The sequence below is a fragment of the Apium graveolens genome, chromosome 6, assembly GCF_009905375.1.
Source record: "Apium graveolens cultivar Ventura chromosome 6, ASM990537v1, whole genome shotgun sequence".
Lineage (NCBI taxonomy): Eukaryota > Viridiplantae > Streptophyta > Magnoliopsida > Apiales > Apiaceae > Apium > Apium graveolens.
The window spans coordinates 269,531,783-269,543,868 of NC_133652.1; the positions used below are offsets into that span (position 1 = coordinate 269,531,783).

The 12,086-nt window shown below is 39.9% G+C and overlaps 1 non-coding gene across 1 annotated transcript; it reads left to right on the forward strand.

The window, feature by feature from the left end:
* Positions 1-11,512: 11,512 nt before the first annotated feature.
* LOC141670107 (small nucleolar RNA R71) lies at positions 11,513-11,619 on the forward strand. The gene has a single exon (XR_012554353.1). It is a non-coding gene; the product is annotated as a small nucleolar RNA R71 (small nucleolar RNA).
* Positions 11,620-12,086: the final 467 nt, after the last annotated feature.

Sequence of the window (12,086 nt, forward strand, 5' to 3'; positions counted from 1 at the left end):
AGATACAATCACTTGTCAACATATGAACAATATCCGTTGAAATAGTGAGAATGAAAGAGTTTGAAGTAGAAACTAATATAGAATCCGTGGTGATTGATTTGAGATTTTGCACGGATGTTTCAGTAGTTTTAGAAAAAAATGGCAAGTGAGCCAACAAATCATCTAAAAGATGATGCTCACTTGCTTGGATTTTTGACTTCTTCATGAGAGTTAAAGATGGAGAATCAGGAATTGATGAATGGATCATGTCCACATCCAGAAAATTGGTGGGTGAGTTTTGTGTGTGAGGTGCTTCAATTATCAAAGATTTTGGTTGTGACTCCACATTTACAGGAGCCGCATCAATCTGAATTTGAGAAGGTGCAGTAACTGAGTCTGTGACTGCAGTTTGCACAGTATGTGCACCCTGTGTATCCCCAAGCGTATTAGTTTTCTTATTTCTGGCATAAGTTTGGCGTGAGCTTGTGTCTCTAACCCTCTTTACATGTGCTCTTGGCTGAGAGCTTTGTTCCTGATTACTATGCCATTTTCATCCATCTTGTTTCTCAATATCCACTTGATATCAATAGAGTTATTTCCTTTAGGCTTGGGTACCAGCTTCCATACTTTATTCCTTTCAAATTAGTTTAGCTCCTCCTACAGCTAATACCTAATCAGGATCCAACAGAGCTTCTTCCACCTTTTTAGGTTCTTCCTGAGGTAGAAAGCTGCTATATAGAAATTCCTCTTAAGTTGCTTTCCTTGTTTGCACTCTTGAGGATGCATCAACAATGATCAGTTCAAATGGGTGATCTTTAGTCCATCTTCTTTGTAGTGGTAGATTAGCTCTAGATGAAGAGGCCTTATTGTTGTCTTGATGTGTGGCAGAGTTTTGTTTGTCAGAAACTCCCACTGAGTTTATGGATCTTTGACTAGAAATTGGAGTTCTTTCTGATTGTGATCTAACTTTACTTCCAAATTTTATTGATAGATCAACGGATGTTGCTCCTTTCCTCTCGACGGATGATGCAGATTATCTTTCAACGGATGATGCACTTGGTCTTTTGATGGATGTTAAATTGTGTGCTTCATTAATTGTAGATTTTTCAGCATTGTCCTTAGACATTTGTTCTTGATCACTTTCATCATCACTATCATCACTAATCATCTCAACATTATCAAATTTGAGGATTTCATGGAAATCTCCATCTTGTAGTCCTTCAATCTTTTTTTTCATCAAACACAACATGTATAGATTCCATAATAATGTTGGTTCTGAGATTGTAGACTCTGTATACTTTTCCAACTGCATATCCAACAAAAATTTCTTCATCAACTTTGGCATCAAACTTTCCATGTTGGTCAGTTTGATTCCTTAAGATGAAGCATTTATAACCAAAGACATGAAGAAAGTTTAATGTTGGTTTCCTATTCTTGAACAAATGGTAGGGTGTCATGCATTTTTCTTGATTAACCAAAGAAATATTTTGAGTGTAGCATGCAGTATTTACAGCCTCTGCCCAGAAATATGTTGGTAATTTTGATTCTTCTAGCATTGTTCTTGCAGCTTCAATAAGAGATCTGTTTTTCCTTTCCACCACTCTATTTTGTTGTGGGGTCCTTGCTGCTGAAAAATCATGCATGATCCCACTCTCTTCACAAAATAATCTCATCACAGAATTCTTGAACTCTGTTCCATTATCACTCCTGATTCTTCTTACTTTGAAATCAGGATGATTGTTGACTTGTTTTATGTGATTGATGATGATTTCACTAGCTTCATCTTTAGATTTTAGGAAATATGTCCAAGAGAACTTTGAGAAATCATCCACAATTACTAGACAATATCTTTTCCTTGAGATAGATAATACATTGACTGGTTCAAATAAATCCATGTGTAGAAGTTGTAGAGGTTCTTCAATTATTGAATCAAGCTTCTTTCTGAATGATTTCTTGATTTGTATTCCTTTATGATAGGCATCACACAAACCATCCTTGGAAAATTCTACATGTGGAATTCCTCTTACCAAATCTTTCCTTACTAGCTCATTCATAGTCTTGAAGATAAGGTGGGACAACTTCTTGTGCCATAGCCGACTTTCATCTTGACTTGCCTTGCTGAACAGATAAGTGACAGATTCTGCATTAGATGAGTTGAAGTCAGCTAGGTACAAATTTCCTTTTCTTACTCCAGTAAGAACCACTTTGTTGCTTTTTTTGTTGGTCACAACACAGGCTTCAGTATTAAATATCACTGAGTTGCCCTTATCACAAAGCTGGCTGATACTCAACAAATTGTGTTTGAGTCCATCCACTAGAGAAACTTTCTCAATGATGACATTGTCTTTTGAAATCAAGCCATATCCCACAATATAACCCTTGTTGTCATCTCCAAAAGTGATACTTGGGCCAGCTCTTTCCTTGAACTCAGTGAGCAGGGTAGATACTCCAGTCATGTGCATTGAGCATTATTAGTTGCTTAACACACGCTAATATTATATGCAAGTATACGAGTTCGCAAGTAGTATAGAATCTTTTCTAGTTCGTTCCCACAAAGACTGTATTGGTTAACTATCTAATTTATGCACCTAAGCAACAATTTATGGTTATTATCCAATGCTAAGATGATAAAAAATTGAGACTGATTATAACTAGAATTATACTAACAATTATAACTACGAGAATAAGATTGACTGAATTGATATATATGACAAACATGAAATTTTAACTTCATTAGATACTTCATTCAATAGCCTTATTATTCTTAACCTTAGCATGCAATGGTGATGAGACTAATCAGATAACACGAAACTGATAAATGCCAACTTTCATTGCATGAGTACCATTCTACCAGATATCCACGAAAGAGATAAAAGCTGAATATGCGCCAATTATATTGAGACCCTATATGTATATATAATTTGACAACATAACGGTTTAAGCACAAGTTATCTATCTTGATTACACAGGGCAAGTAAGATGGTTAAAATTACCTACGAATCATGCATAACAATGACATGAACCTATGCTAGCATGGCAAGTTCTAAATCCTTAAATTCATTTTCACTTTATTAAGAATTAACACACTATCTTATAAGTTCGCGACGCTCATAAGACGAATACGCACAACCGATACTAGGATATCATACAATCACCACATACTAAGGCACACAAATAATTTAACTAAAGAAATCAATAAGTAAATCCGCTAGAACCCCACGATAACGATTAGCCCATAATCAGACTCATCATCAACGTGGGTTCCGATGAAAACATGATATAGCAAATGTAGTCTTTATACAAATAAATAAAACCAAGTACAAAAGAGAGTATAGGTTCAGCAAAACAAGAAACAAGCATCCAAATTACAACTCCAACAAAGATTCATAAGAATAAACTAGATCGTCTTCGCCTTTGTTGAACTGTGCCAAAAGGTCTCTTGTCGTCTTCTCCTTGCACTCTGGTCCCTCTCTGACTTCTTCTTATTAAAAACGACCTAATATGAATATATATAGCAGCCCTAAACAATCTGGAAGCTTTCCCTTTTAGAATTGTATTAGCATAAGGATTCTAAATTTCGGCATCGGCGCGGCCGCGCGCTATCACAGCGCGGGCGCGCTGTCTTTCTGGAACTCATCGTGGCCGCGCGCTATCACAGCGTGGGCGCGCCGTCCTTCTTGGAAAAACTCAGATTTCTTCTTTAAACGTGCTACTTCGAGCCGGCTTTCCATGAGCTTTTATTCCAACACCACCTGGACACCAAATTAGCACAAAAATAATGCTAATTCACCTGATTACCTGAATAGTGCCTGAAATACAAAAACACTAGAAAACACATTAAAACACATAACAACTTGAGTACAAATACACCAATTCAAAACTTATTAGAGCATAATAAAGTGTCATAAATTTCACTTAACATACCCCCAAACTTGAATCGATGCTTGTCCTCAAGCATAAACAGACTCAAATAACAAGAACAAAACATGCATGAATGCAACTATATGCATGCAACGATCCCTAATAGAATAACTCAACCAACCAACAAGCAACATATCAACAAATGCCGTTATTCGCATGAAGATCAATCAAATCATACAAATCAACTTACAAAATAGAGACGTGCGTGTGTGAAGATGCTTACAGATATACTATCGCAACTAGATCAATAATCATGACTCGCTACTCATTAAGACAATCGCAAGGTTATAAATAAAATAAAAAGCTAGACTCAAAATAACTTATAACACTTCAATTCTTATATTGGATTTATACGGATTCATGCTTTAATTCATTATATAACAAAACAATATGCTTATTTGATCGTGCAATGAGTGAGGTCCACAAAAGACTTATACAATAGTACTCATGTAGCGAGCGTTAGGTTAGCGGATCCCAGACTATAAAAGCCTGAGGTCACTAGGCACAAAGTCACCTAAGAACTTAATAACTCAAGTACTAAAAAGCCCACTCGTGATCAATTATATATACACTTATTCTTTTCTTTTTTTTCCATTTTTTTCTTTTTTTTTTCCAATTTCTGAATGAGTGTGTTTCGCTCCATCTCATTCAACCCTAGACTACTCATATAAATATGAGCCGGCTACTAGCCAATTGACACCTAGCATTGAAATCCAAATTCTCCAACTTTTAAATATCCATGTCTTTTATTATTAAGAGAATACCCTAAATTCTAAATATAAATAAGCGATTAAACCTCGACAAATCAATTAAACCATGATCATGATCTAGCACTCTAGCAACCTATAAGACTTAGTGAAATACATGTATCTCTATCATGCAAATCAATTTAATAAGACTCAACATCACTAAATACGACATCACTACACTAACATCAATATCACAAGTCAATCGAAAAAATTATCTAAGGGATCATGTTATAATGTAAATGCATGAAACTACATGAATAAACTAATATACAAATTACAAATTTTTTTTTAAAAAAAAACTACATGCAAACTATATGAACTAAACTATCAAGGGGACATGCAAAACTATATGGACTCACACAAAACTATTCCATCAACTACTACCCCCAAACTTAAAATATTCATTGTCCTCAGTGAAGGTAATAGTAAGGAATCATACATACCTACTCTGAATCAGAGTCCTCATCCTCAAGGGGTGGAGTGTTAGGAGGCGGATACACAGAGCCCTCACCAAATTCTGGCCACTGAATGTCAACTCCGGTGGCTTTAAATGCAGTCCTAAGTGCCTGGGTGAGATCTTGTGAAAAATGACTATGGATGTCGTGCATCGTATCCATCCTCCTAGCAAGACTCCTATACTGCGTCGCATCCATCCTTCTAGCAAGACGCCTATGCTGGGTCTATTCCTCCTGCTGCTGCTGCGATGGTCCTCCTTCATCTCCTAACTGCGATCTTCACGCAGTCCCGCTCGCCTGACCAGCCGCTGGCCTCCCACTAGGTAAGTGGTCAAAAAAATAACCAAGCCCCCTCAGATCGGGCTTGCCTCCATCCCATTCCTGCATTGTAGCCAAAGTAGTGTTATCGATCGGAGCACTCAGAATCTGCAACTGCTCATGTGCGGGCCAATGCACACCAACTGCCATACACAGCTTTGTCACCACTGACGCATACAGAATAGACCCCGTAGTGCTTCCCCTCAAAAACTTCAGAATCCCCTGGTATATCACCATCCCCAAATCTACATAATCACCCTGCAGAATGCCCTAAAGTAGACGTGCACGCTCCACCGTAACCTCATGCACATGCGAAGATGGCATGATATTAGCACATATAAAAGCGTTCCATGCACGGACAAACCTGTTCATGCCGGACGCCGGAAATATAGAATACTCGGAGGTTGTGCCCCTCTTGATCTTCCAATGTATGTCGGGCCAGCACATAGTAGCAACAATAAGATCCAGATCAAAGTCCTCTGGCGTCTTGTCATTCCAAGTAACCTGCCCCACCTTCCTTGCAGGCTGCTCAATCACGGTCCTGATGGCCTCTGCACTATACTCTATCGTCCTTCCTCACACTACAGTGAAGCTATTCTTCTCGGCCTTGGCGTTCGCATAGAACTCGCGAACCACACTCATAGGCACAACGGCTGGTGCATCACAAAAAGGAACCCATCCAATCTCCAAGATCATCTCCAAGAGGTTACCATCAATCCCAGATGGCAGGAACCCTCTCTCCTTAGCAATAGGCTTCACGAGAATCCTCATGTCGAGAGTAGAAAACCTCGGCCTCACACCACTCACAGTTGAGAAATCAGTGGTGCTGCTATCGACTTGAGTTATTTGTCTTTTGGGTGCCATGGAACTTGATTAGAGAGAATAAGAGCTTAAGTGTTTAGAGAGAATTTGTGTTTGAGAAGTTGTGATGTGGTGGAGAAGTTGTATGTAAGTGCATGTATTTATAGGTGGAGAGGTGTGAATTCTATAAGGAATTGAAGTGGGAATTGATTGTGGGGATCATGGGAATAATGGAATTGATTTGGAGAGGGAATTATGGGATGTGGGGGAGTAAAAATCGGTTAGGAATTGATTTTAGGACAAAATTCCCGTTTTCCCCCTTAAAACTGCCTTTTATTTTTTTCCAGGTTTGGGACACGGCGCGGGCGCATGCTGGGACGGCGCGGGCGCGCGCTGGGACGGCGCGGGCCACTTCTGCCAAACCGGCGCGGCCGCGCGCTGTAACAGTGTGGGCGCGTGGTGTTTTTGTGAAAACGTCGCGGCCGTGCGCTTGGGCAACGCGGGCACGCCAGGCTTCTGTAGTCAGACCTGTATTTTTTCATTTTTTTTATTTTCTCTTTTCTTCTTGCTTCCTCTACTTGCTAATTTACAACAAACTTGGGTTTCCTCCCAAGAAGCGCTTCTTTTACGTCGTTAGCTTGATGTAGAATTTTGAGATCAAATGGAAAATAAAACGGAACTAACTACCTTGCGGTTTGTCGTGTCACCATAATAATGCTTCAACCGTTGACCATTTACCTTAAATGCTTGGCCCAGATCATTCTCAAAAAATTTCACCGCTCCATGTGGAAACACAATTTTGATTACGAAGGGCCCTGACCATCTTGACTTCAACTTTCCAGGAAAAAGACGGAGACGGGAGTTGAATAAAAGAACTTGTTGCCCTGGCACAAATTTCTTGAGCACTAAACCCCGATCGTGCCACCTCTTGACTTTCTCCTTATACATCTTGTTATTTTCATAAGCTTGAAGTCGAAACTCGTCAAGTTCATTCAACTGAAGCATCCTTTTCTTTCCAGCTGCATCCAAGTCCAGATTCAATTTCTTCAAAGCCCAATACGCCTTATGCTCGAGCTCCAAAGGCAAATGGCACCCCTTACCATACACTAACTAAAATGGTGACATTCCCAAAGGAGTCTTATATGCTGTTCTATACGCCCAAACAGCTTCATCAAGTTTTAAAGACCAATCCTTCCTTGATGGACATACCACTTTCTCCAAAATTCGCTTGATCTCCCTGTTAGATACCTCAGCTTGACCATTCGCCTGAGGATGATAAGCCGTAGCAATGCGATGATTCACATTATACCTTTTCATCATAGCAGTGAACTTGCGATTGCAAAAATGCGACCCCTCATCACTGATTATATTTCTTGGAGTTCCAAACCTTGTGAATATTTGCTTGTGAAGAAAATTAAGCACCACTTTCGCATCGTTTGTTGGCAACGCCTTAACTTCAATCTATTTTGACACATAATCAACTGCCAACAAGATATACTGATTGTTACAAGATGAGACAAATGGCCCCATGAAGTCAATTCCCCAAACATCGAAGACCTCAACCTTGAGAAGCACATTAAGATGCATCTCATCCTTTCTAGACATATTACCCACTCGTTGACAATGATCATATTCCAAAATGAACTGATGAGCATCTTTAAACAATGTTGGCCAAAAGAAACCCGCTTTAAGAACACGAGCTGATGTCTTTTCTCCACCATAATGTCCTCCATAAGACGTTGAGTGGCAATATCCCAATATCCCCCCGTTTTACTATAAGGAATATATCTCCTGATGATTTGGTCAGCTCCTTGGTAAAAAAGAAACGGCTCATCCCACATGTACCACTTCACCTCATGAAGAAATTTCTTCTTTAAAGCAGAAGATAAGTAGGGAGGCATGATATTACTCACAAGATAGTTCACAATGTCTGCAAACCATGGTTCTTCTTCTTGCACTCCAAATAGCTGCTCGTCGGGAAAAGACTCATTTATCAATGTCGTATCCAATGAAGTGGCATTAGGATTCTCTAAACGCGAAAGATGATCAGCAACTTGATTTTCAGTTCCTTTTCTGTCCGTGATCTCTAGTTCAAATTATTGGAGCAAAAGAACCCATCAAATCAATCTAGGCTTCGAGTCCTTCTTTAAGACGAGATATCGAATGGCGGCGTGATCAGTGAAAACTGTCACCTTAGTCCCAAGTAGGTAAGATCAAAATTTCTCAAAATCGTAGATGATAGACAAAAGTTCTTTCTTGGTAGTAGTGTAATTCAGTTAGCACCATTTAGAGTCTTACTGGCATAGTAGACTACATGAAATATATTGTTCTTTCTCTGCCCAAGAACTAATCCAACTGCATAGTCACTTGCATCGCACATCATTTCAAAAGGCTCATTCCAATCAGGTGCAGTTATGACAGGTGCCGTGATTAAACTCTTCTTCAATTTATCAAAAGCTGCAAGGCACTCGTCATTGAATTTAAAAGGAACATCTTTCTCTAACAGACTGCGCAAAGGCTTTGAAATTTTTGAGAAGTCCTTGATGAAACGCCTATAGAAACCCGCATGACCAAGAAAACTGCGGATCCCGTTGACAGAAATAGGTGGAGGAAGATTCTCAATGACCCCCACCTTAGCCTTGTCCACCTCTATACCCTTATTAGAAACCTTATCCCCGAGAATAATGCCTTGACACACCATAAAATGACATTTCTCCCAATTGAGAACCAGATTGGTCTCAACACACCTCTTGAGAATATGTCCCAGATTCTGCAATCATTCATCAAAAGAATCTCCAAAGACTGAGAAGTCGTCCATGAACACCTCCACATTCTGGACAATCATGTCAAAAAAGATGGCCATCATACATCTCTGAAATATGGTTGGCGCACCACACAGACCAAAAGAAACTCGTCTGAAGGCGAAAGTACCAAATGGACAAGTGAAGGTAGTCTTGTCCTAATCTTCTGGAGCGATACAAATCTGATTGTAACCCAAATAGCCATCCAGGAGACAGTAATACTCATGACCAGCCATGCAGACTCTCCACCCTGTGACTGTTCTAGTAGGGATAAGCTCATTCTTCTCATTTGCTACCACAGTAATTCCACCTTTCTTTGGCACATATTGAACCGGGCTTACCCATAAACTATCAGAGATAGGATAAATGATCCCTGCATCTAGCCACTTCATAATTTCCTTCTTCACTACCTCCTTCATGATTGTATTAAGTCTTCTTTGTTGCTCAACCGTAGGCTTGCTAACTTCCTCTAGTAGAATTTTATGCATGCAGTAAGAAGGGCTGATTCCCTTAATATCTGTTATGGTCCATCCAATTGCCGATTTGAAATCTCTCAAAATCCTCAAAAGCTTGTCTTCCTCACTACCTGAAAGGTCTGATGCAATAATAACAGGCAGAGTAGATGCATCACCTAAAAATGCATACCTCAAATACTCAGGTAACGGCTTAAGCTCAAGAGTGGGAGCTTCCTCAATAGATGGCTTGAGGCGTTTAGGAGCTTTATCCAGTTCCTCCATTCCAAGAGATTCAAAAGGCATATCAATCTTCCTCTTCCAGGGAGAAGCATTCAAATATTGCAATTGGTCTTCACCTTCGTCGTCTTCACTATATAAATTCCCCAACAAGGCTTTTTCTAAGGCATCAGACCTTAGCAATTGATCAAGTTCTGAGGTGACCACCGAATCGACCAACTCTACTTTGAAGCACTCCTCATTATCAGTAGGAAATTTTATTACATTGAACACATTGAAAGTCACATCCTGATCCAGAACTCGCATGATAAGCTCACCCTTCTGTACATCAATCAAGGTTCAGCCAGTCGCCAAGAAAGGTCTCCCCAAGATTATGGGAATCTTCTTATCCTCCTCGAAATCAAGAATGATGAAATCAGCAGGGAAGAAGAGTTTATCCACCTTGACCATGACATCCTCCATAATACTTCGCGGGTATGTAATAGAATGATCGGCCAACTGCAAAGTCATGTATGTAGGCTTTGGATCAGGTAAATTCAACTTTTTAAAGATTGACAAAGGCATCAGATTGAGGCTAGCTCCCAAGTCATATAAGCATCTGTCAAAAGATACTTTTCCAATAGTATATGGAATATTGAAGCTTCCTGGATCTTTCAGCTTCGGAGGCAACTTCTGCTGCAGCATAGCACTGCATTCCTCCGTGAGTGCGACAGTCTCTAAATCATCTAACTTCACTTTCTGAGATAGAATACCTTTCATAAACTTTGCATAACGAGGCATCTGCTCGAGAGCCTCAGCGAAAGGTATGTTGATATGAAGTTTCTTGAAAACGTCCATAAACTTCTCAAATTGCTTGTCGAGCATTTTCTTCTGCAACCGCTTGGGAAAAGGCGGTAGAGGATAGATCTGTTTCTCCCCTGTCTTACCCTTAAGAGGAGTGTGCTCAACAGTAGTCTTCCTTGGTTCCACTTCTTTATCCTGCTGCTCTACTTCTTTCTCAGTCCCAGCTTCTTCAACTAACTCTTGAGTTTATTCGGGATTCGCAACCTTCCCAGACCTCAAAGTGATTTCCTTTACCTGCTCCTTAGCTTCCTTCTTTCCTGACACTTCAGTGTCACTAGGTAGTGTACCAGGCTGACAATTTAGCAAGGCATTGCCAATTTGCCCAATTTGATTTTCCAAGGTCTTGATAGAAACAGCTTGACTCTTGCACATAAGCTTTAACTCCTCTAATTCGGATTTTTTTTAGCTAGTTGCAGCTGAAGTTGTTGTTTTGGTGCATACTGCGGTTGCTGAAAATGAGGGGGTTGTACTGCTTAGATGAATACTGCTGATAAGTCTGTTGAACCGCATCCTGAGCGTTGCTCCAACTGAAATTAAGATGATTGCGGTTGTTGGGATGATAGATGGCTGGCACAGGTTGCTGCGATCGCTGGAAGTTGCTCACATATTGAGCTGATTCATTAGAAATTGCACACTGATCAGTCTCATGAGCACCAACACATAGCTCACAAACACTAGTGATTTGATTAACTCCATAATTAGCCAAAGTGTCGACCTTCATCGTCAAAGCTTTAAGTTGGGCAGCGATAGCAGTTGCTGCATCCAACTCCAGAATTCCTGCTACTTTTCCCTGAGTAAGTCTCTGGGAAGGATTCTGATATTCTTTAGCAGCTATCAGTTCAATGAGTTCATAGCTCTTAGCCCACAAGGCTCCTCCTGATGCTACATCAAGCATGAGTCTAGAAGTAGCACCCAATCCATTGTAGAAATAGTTTATGATCATCCAATTAGGCATGTCGTGGTGTGGGCATTTCCTTAGAATCTCCTTATATCGATCCCAAGCCTCACACAGAGATTCTTCAGTTTGCTGAGCAAACTGAGTAAGAGCATTCTTGATTACAGCAGTCTTCACCATTGGGAAGAATTTAGTGAGAAAATTTTGCGCAAGATCCTCCCAAGTGGTGATAGACCCTGCTAGTAGAGAATGTAACCAACACTTCGCTTTGTCCCTCAAAGAGAATAGGAACAATCGCAGCTTAATGTCATCTTTAGATACATCGTTGAATTTAAAAATTGTCACAAATCTCAATGAAATTCCTGATGTGCATGTTTGGGTCTTCAGTAAGATTACCCCCAAACTGAACTGAGTTAGGTATCATCTAAATTATGCTTGACTTGATCTCAAACGTGTTAGCCTTGATGTCTGGTCTGATGATGCTTGATTGAATGTCATTAATCTTAGGCTGAGAATAGTCCATCAAAGCCTTCGGATTTTTTAGTTGATCACCCATCTCAACTATTGCTGGTTCTTCAACTTTCTCTTCTTCTTCCTCAAAAACTTCTCTACAAACTACCACAAGTTCTTCC